Raw genomic sequence first — 7,406 nt, 5'->3', positions numbered from 1 at the left:
TTATCTAAATAAACTCTCCTTTTTCACGTTTTCTTTCTTTTTTATACCCGTCAGAGCATCCTAGACCTCTGCCCCACTTCACCCATATGGTTTCCCTTGATAAGGGGAATTCCTTACACGCTGTTTTTGGCTGGTTTAAGATAATTTGTGTTTCTTGTCAGGCTTAGCACATGAGACAGTCTTGACTTGTGTGTTTGTATGATTTTTATTTGTTCCTCTGAAAGCAAAAGGCTTTTGTATTTCCATGCATAATGCTGGCCTGAAAGCCCCTGTGCTGCTCAGGATCTGGCTGCACTGCTCTGTTCGCACTGTGGTACTCAGCTCTCTTCACAATCCTTTTCAAATTGTCCACTCTGCAGTTTAGCAGATCTTTACCTCTTTCCACAGGTGTAGAAGCAATTCCTAAAAGGAGTATTTTTGCTTAGTTATGTAGTTTTCTCTGGCCTGCTCTAGTGTACACATTATCCACTAAGTTTACACATGTTTACTTAGAAAATCCACAACTGCCACCATCAAGAGGAATTATTTTGAGCCACAACTTTCCTCCTATTTCCTTCTGGTTTTATGAGCTTCCCTGCCAAGACTAATCAATATGTAAATCTCTTCATGTTTGTAGCTGGTCTCATCTTTGTATATTAAAAGTTGTATTTCATAGCTTCCAGGTCTCACAATTTCATCACAGCTTCCATGATACTCACCTTTTAGTTCACTCCTGCAGGCATGAGTTTTGTTACTTTAAATATTCTATTCATTTTTGCAGTTGTTGACAGAAACTTGCAAATCTGACCCTGCAGGCTTGAAGATTATTAGGGACATTGCAAAGCACAGAAGCTTAAAATGAGGCACTACTTTAAAGCTTAGCTCAAGAGAGTCCTCATCCTGATTCATGGCTTTGGAATTGCAGAACTCTATCTAAGCTCCTGTTCATCCTCTCTAATATTTTGGATTGATGTTCCAGCCAGAGGAAGGACTTGGGAGCCAGCCTGTTGGTGTTGTGGCTCTGGGGCAGCCCAGGAGCAGCACCTGCACCCTGGCCACCAACCTGGGGCAGCTGTGGCATGGGACAGCACCAGCAGAGGAGTCAGAAACGTGGTCACACCTGCTTCAGCTGCCACTCCCTGTGCCCAGCACTGGGCTCCACAGCACGGGCTCTGTCCTTACACTGCTAAGTATGGTTTGAGCCTGACCTAGGACCTCTACTGCCTTTTCATAAATCCACTGAATCATTTATGTTTGTATTAATGTTTATAATCTTGTTTTTGAAAAAAGAGCACTGACCTTTGGCCGATGTCATTTGCCAGACTTCCTCCAAGCGATGCCATCAGGAATTACAGGGATAAGGAGGTGGAACAATTTATTAATCTGTCATCCCTGAGCAAATGGGCTACATTTGTTTTGGAGTCTTAATGTAGTGGTCATGGGTTTACCAGCTTGTAAAATACCTTAGGCATTTCTTTCCAGATCGGAATAAACTGGGATCCCATTGACTTACCATATAGCAGAGAAAATAATGGGTGAAATCTATAATTAGCATCAAAACTTCTTGGATTTTCACTGGGTTGGGAATTCACTGATGGCTTCACTGCTGCAATTCTTTGCACCCAGAGAGCTCTGGAGAGGCTTTAGCAGAACTCCCTCTAGCACCACAACCTGCAAGAGCTCAATTGACAGATTTGCTCACGGAAATCCTCAGTGGTTGATCTGCATTCTCTTCCCCGTGCGAGGGCAGAGCTGAGAGCCCTGCCTGGTCCCTGGCCTTTCCCAGGCTTCTCCCGAGAGCGGCTCCGGTGCCGGTGTGCGTTCGGCAGGACTGTTCTTCCCTGCTCTGCACCTGAGCAGGCGCCGGGGCAGCAGCTCCTCTGCCACGGCCCAGGCCCAGCCCATGGCACAGCCGGGGCTGTGTGATGTCATGTTGCTGGAGCCTGTGGGGTTTGGCCAGGTATAGCATAGGCTGTTCTCCAAGTTTTGGGAACAATGAAGCTGCAGTTCCGCAGTTAACCCCTTCCTAGACACCTGAGCACAGGTGGACTTCCATAGACATTGGTCAGTTTTATCATGGCTGGGGTAGGCAAAGGATTTTAGTCCGTAAAACAAATAATTGGATACTCAAGTTAAAATTTAATTCATCACATTGTTTTCCTCTCTTGTTCTAATTTGAATCATATCAAAAGTGACTGATGTAACGGACTTTCAGGTTCAGCCTTTAGGTAAAAAATGTCTGATTACATTGTTCAGGGCAAGCAGATTGATCAAATCCTGTAGGCAAGGGCTGGAATATGAGATTACAGAATCCTTGGATGCATTTAAACATCCAATTCAAATAAATGCAGCTTACAGGAACAGTTCTACCTATCATGTTTAGGGAAAAGAGAAGGTCTAAGTTGGGATACTGCTGACACCACTGCTGCACTACGATTAAAATATGGCTCTTGATTAGTAAACAGATGGATTTTGATCTGCATCATGAGCCTGAATGAATTTGTTGCCAGTTCTTGAAGCGATTTGTGTTCTTGGAATCAAAGTACCAAACAGTAACAGATGTGAGTACACTGAGCTGTCAAGAGCTTAATGAAGTAAAACTGAGATCACTACCCAGTTTCAGAGAAGGGTTAAGGGGATCCCTTTTTGAAAGCTAATTATTTAGGACAGCACACCTGTCATTAGGCAGCAGAAGATACCAAAAATTAACCATTATCTTGCATGAGTTCTCACTCTGCCACATGTGGTTGAAATGATAGACAGAGTTGTAGCTCAAAATTAATTGAGCTTTCAAATTGGGAGAAAGCGGGAGAAAAAAATTATCAAGGGTTATTAAAACCAGTTGAAATCACTAGCTCAGCACACTTTCCAGTAGTATAAACCATTTCCTTTCAATTCTTAATAGCATAAAGACAATTTGGTACACAGAACATGGACAGTTAAATCCAGCAGACGTGCAGCAGACAAGACATCTGCTTTCAGCATGGTGTGGGAAGGGGGAGCAGAGCCTGGCCGTGCAGGGGGGCGGTGTAGGAAGACCCAGGTTTGGGATGCTCTCCCTGACGTACAGGTGCACGTGCAGAGCCACAGTTAGAGCTGTGAAGATGCCATCTATCACTTTTTGTCCCAAGTGGAATGGGAAAAAGCTCACCCTTGGGGTCAGGCCTGCAGAATTGCCCCCTGAATCCCACAGCTCACCAGCTGGCAGCAGCCTCCCCTCCTCTCCCTCCATTCGATGTGGGAGCCCCAGCCAGCCTGGCGGGGGGAAATCACCTTCCAGCAAGGGACACTGCTATCTGCACTGCTTATCTGATCTTTCAAGTGTGAAGAATTTTGGTTAATCACCAGTCTTCATTAGTTTTGTTGCTGTTGTAAAAGTAACTGTGGTGAGTAATGCGCATCTGCAGCATTAAAATCACTGAGTATTTTCCAAGGAGCAGTGTCTCCATCCTTGTGGAGGCTGGTGACCAAGGCAGTATGTGTCTAGGGATGGGAGAGCTCTGATGGCAGTGGTGGTTCTTTGCAGGTTGCTATATGCAAATAGTTTCACTCATGCAACTCATGCTATTAAAATCACTCACCTGGTACTGGCGAGCAGAGGGGCTCAAAACCCCAGGCATGGAAAGGAGACATGATGGCTAGCATTGGAAGTGCAGAAAGGAGGGAGAAGTCTTTGTTACTCTCCATTTTTGTGGTACAGAGGATGTACAGTGCTGACCCTAGGGCTCTTCTGCAGAAAACCAAATTTATAATTCTTTATAAATTAGGAGATTGCTGCATTTTTACAGGAGATTTGGATGAATATATAACTGCCTCCATAGGAGTCTTTCATCATTTAGCATCCTACTGATGCCTGCTTTTCCTCTCCACAGGAATCCTGCCCTGGAATGATTGTAAATTACCAGGCAGAAATCTTTGATCACTCACCAATTAACTCCCTTCCTTTCAACTTGTAAAGCTCTGTACAAGGGAGCTCCGGTAACTTCAGTGTGGAGAGAACCATTTAAATTCAACCTACTGGGAAGTTGGTTACCTGCTACTTATTCCTGAACAGAAAATTTCTTCTGTGGTTCTTTAGACTGTTCCTTTCAAGTAGGCACAAATCCAGTGTGTGAATACTGACGCTTTCTACATCTTCTCTTACAGAAACTGAAATCCTCTAATCAAACATAAATCTTTGACCTTCATAGATTATTTCAGTGAGAAGTAATGCACTGTTGTAAGCAGAGAGATTGAGATGGAGAGAGGATGCTCACTTCTTACCTTAAATTCCTTTTTTCTTGGGCCATAGTGGGAAGAACTGAAATAATCAAGGTCTGCCTCAGCTTCGGGAGTGGGCACAGCCTTGGCTTTAGCACTGCCCCTGCACTCAAGGTCACAGTCCTGGCTCTGCTCAGCTGGAGCTGATGCTCTCAGGGATCACCTTCCGCCTGCATTTTAGACCTGCGAAGAGAAGGATTTGCTTTCCTTCTAAATGAAGGATTTTTCAGTTGTAATTCTGCATGATTTACATATTTGTAAAGATTTTTTGATACTTTCCAAAGGGCAAACTTCGTTTCTAAGGCTGAGTGTCAGCATGGCTTCAGCCAGCACACAAGGGACTGAAGGCAGTTGGGAGTTGCCGCTTGACGTGAGCGGCGGCAGCAGCTCGCCAAGTGATCCTGTTCACAGGGTCAGGTCTGGTGTTTGCCAGTTTTTGACCCTCTAGAAATTATTGTTGAGTTTTAGCACAGTCTCAAGTTCTCATTTTCTAGTAAGTTTGGGACTTTTATTTTTTTTAACTCTACACTATCGTACCCATTCCTTCCCAGCGGGAAGTGCCCCACATACTGAATCCAGCAGTGGCAGCCACAGAATTAGACTTTCACTTCCCCTGTGAAAACATCAGAAAGTTTCTCTTGACTTTTGTTCTACTTTCATTAAACTCATGAAGTGATTTTTAGCTGTAAAATAAGTTTTACTGACTCTTGCTCTCCCAAAGCAGGTATCTAAAATAAACCCAGTGATTATTAGCTAGCTATGTTACAGTAGCTATTAAAAAATAGGGAGGACATTAGTGTCACCACTGAAACAGGCAGATCTTGTCACAGAGAACAAGCTTTCAAGGTAGAAAAAAACAAACAGCCTCAAACAAGTGGTGTGAGGGTAAACAGAGAAGGGTGTGGCCTTGAGGGCACAGCAGATCCAGGAATAAAGCCGGGTGTCACTCTGGAAGCAGGTTCCTCATCCCTCTGGAGCTCTGCAGAAGCCCTGGCAGCACTGAGGGGCTGCCTAGGCATGACGGGCTGCTGGGCATGGGGGGCTGCTGGAGTCCAGCAGCTTGGGAGAAGTATGGCTGGACCACCCTCTTTAGCCATTTTTTAAAGAGTAAAAAACAGTTCCATTTGTCCTTCATTTTTCTTTCACTCAGTATTTTACAGTGAAAAGGAACCTTTTCCTGCTAAGATGTTTTAAAGTAAATGTATTGTAGGAATGTGGGTGTTATGGGTATATCTTCATTCGCAATCAGTAGATAATTGCATTAAAATCTCTTTACCTGGAGAGACCTGAAATTATATTAAACCCAACAGTCACATCACTGCCCAAACGACATAGATCACTTACAAACTGAGATGCTCCCTTCTGCCCTCAAACCAAAAGCCCTTTCAGAAGAGAGGTGTTACCACCCACCACCTGTCTCTCCAGCTGTCAAGATCCGGAGCCCGTTCATTAACCACGAGCAGTTCTTTAAATTATTAAATTATTAAATGTACCTGATTGTACATTTTCTTGAGCTGAACTGACAAATATCCTCTCCATGATGGTGTCTGGGTTATGGGCTCTATTTCTCCATCATTTTGGTCACATTCCTTTAACTTCCCCGATGGAACCAAGGCTTGGCACAGGGCATAGGGTTGGCATGGGCCCAGCTGTCTCTTGTCTCATGGCTGTGTTATCCTGGGCTCCAAGAACCTGGTGGAGAATTCTCTCCAGTGTGCAAAGCTGGCTACTGGGTTTACACCAGCCTGTGCCCAAACACAGTTTCAAAGGTCTATTGTGTTATGGGTTTTTTTTCCTTAGAAGTGAGTCACAAAAAATTACAGCAAAAATAGGGTGAAAGGTCTTTCTTCCTCTTGTTAGATTGGTTTTATTTATGGTCCAGTTACTGCATAACAGCCTGCTGAATATCCAGGAGGCCACTGGGCAATCTACAAAAAAATGTAATCCAAAAGCAAAGAAGCAAAGGAAGAAGGAAAGCAACTTGCCCTGTGGTACAATTAAAAGTGAAGCCCAAGAATAGCATGTGATCAGGGAACACAATAAAGCAAAGGCTGGTTCAGTAGAGATTGCAGATGTCACATAACCACTGCTCTTCGAGCATCCCAGAGGGCTCTGCACACATGGATGACCCGCATGCCTTTGCACCCCACTGAGGGCTCACCCTTTTACAGATGAGAAACAGGAGTTTACTTAAATCAAAGGTGGCTGGAATAATCCAGCACAAACATTCCATTTCAAAGCCACTCTTCCTCCAGCCCTCCCTGCCAGGCTCCCAGCAGAAGGCTGGGGAAGATGCTGCTTGGGGTAGGCCTGGGCTGTGGTGCCAGGGCTCTTCCCATCGCTGCTGTGGTCAGTGGCTCCTCATGTGGGGTCTGCCAGCCACAGCCTGGTGCTGGCTCAGTGGCTGTGGTGTCCCTGTCCCTGTGTGGGCCCACGTGGCCGTGTGTGCGTTCCCAAGGTGGGAAAAGGTCTGGTGCAGTTGGGGGCAAAATAACTGCAGGTTGCTGATGGAGCCCTGGGCCGCAGCGGGCAGGAGCAGCCAGAGCAGGAGCCAGCTAAGCAGAAATATTGGCCTACATTTGTTTCTCCGCCTGGTGGAAGGCATGCGAGTTTCTATGGCAACTTGTGTTTTCTGTTCGTCAGGCCTACTGACTCACTTCTGAGGGAGCCGTGAAGAAAAAAGATTGTTTTCTTTCTGTGCCAAGTCAAGTGGCTCCTTTCCTGCAGCCCAAAGCTCTTGTCTGAGGGCTGCTGGTCAGGGTTTGTGACTGGTGTGACTTCGCAGCATCAATTTAGGGCCACAAGAAAAGACAGTCGAATGTGACAACACCCTCATCCCCTCGAGAATACATTGGCAATGAGTTAAGTTTATCTTCATTACAAGAGGATGACAGCCCAGCTGGAAGCCTGGAACAGTCAGGCTGATGCTGGTGGCAGCACAGAGCCGTGCAGGAGGGCAGCACGGTGGCTCCCAGCACGTGTCTGTGCCATGGGGTAGCCCGGAGCACACACCCTCCGTGATCTTGTGAGTGCTGATGGGATAAAATTACCAGAGAGGCCCAAAAGAGATATTGCTGAAGTTAGCTCTTGCAGGGGGAATCAGAGCTGGCGAAAGCACAGCTCAGTGGGAGGAGTGGACGCGTGTGCAGAGCATGGAGCCAGGCAGA

The sequence above is a fragment of the Vidua chalybeata genome, chromosome 20 (genome assembly GCF_026979565.1).
Source record: "Vidua chalybeata isolate OUT-0048 chromosome 20, bVidCha1 merged haplotype, whole genome shotgun sequence".
Classification (NCBI taxonomy): Eukaryota; Metazoa; Chordata; class Aves; order Passeriformes; family Viduidae; genus Vidua; species Vidua chalybeata.
This window is presented reverse-complemented; position numbering follows the sequence as displayed.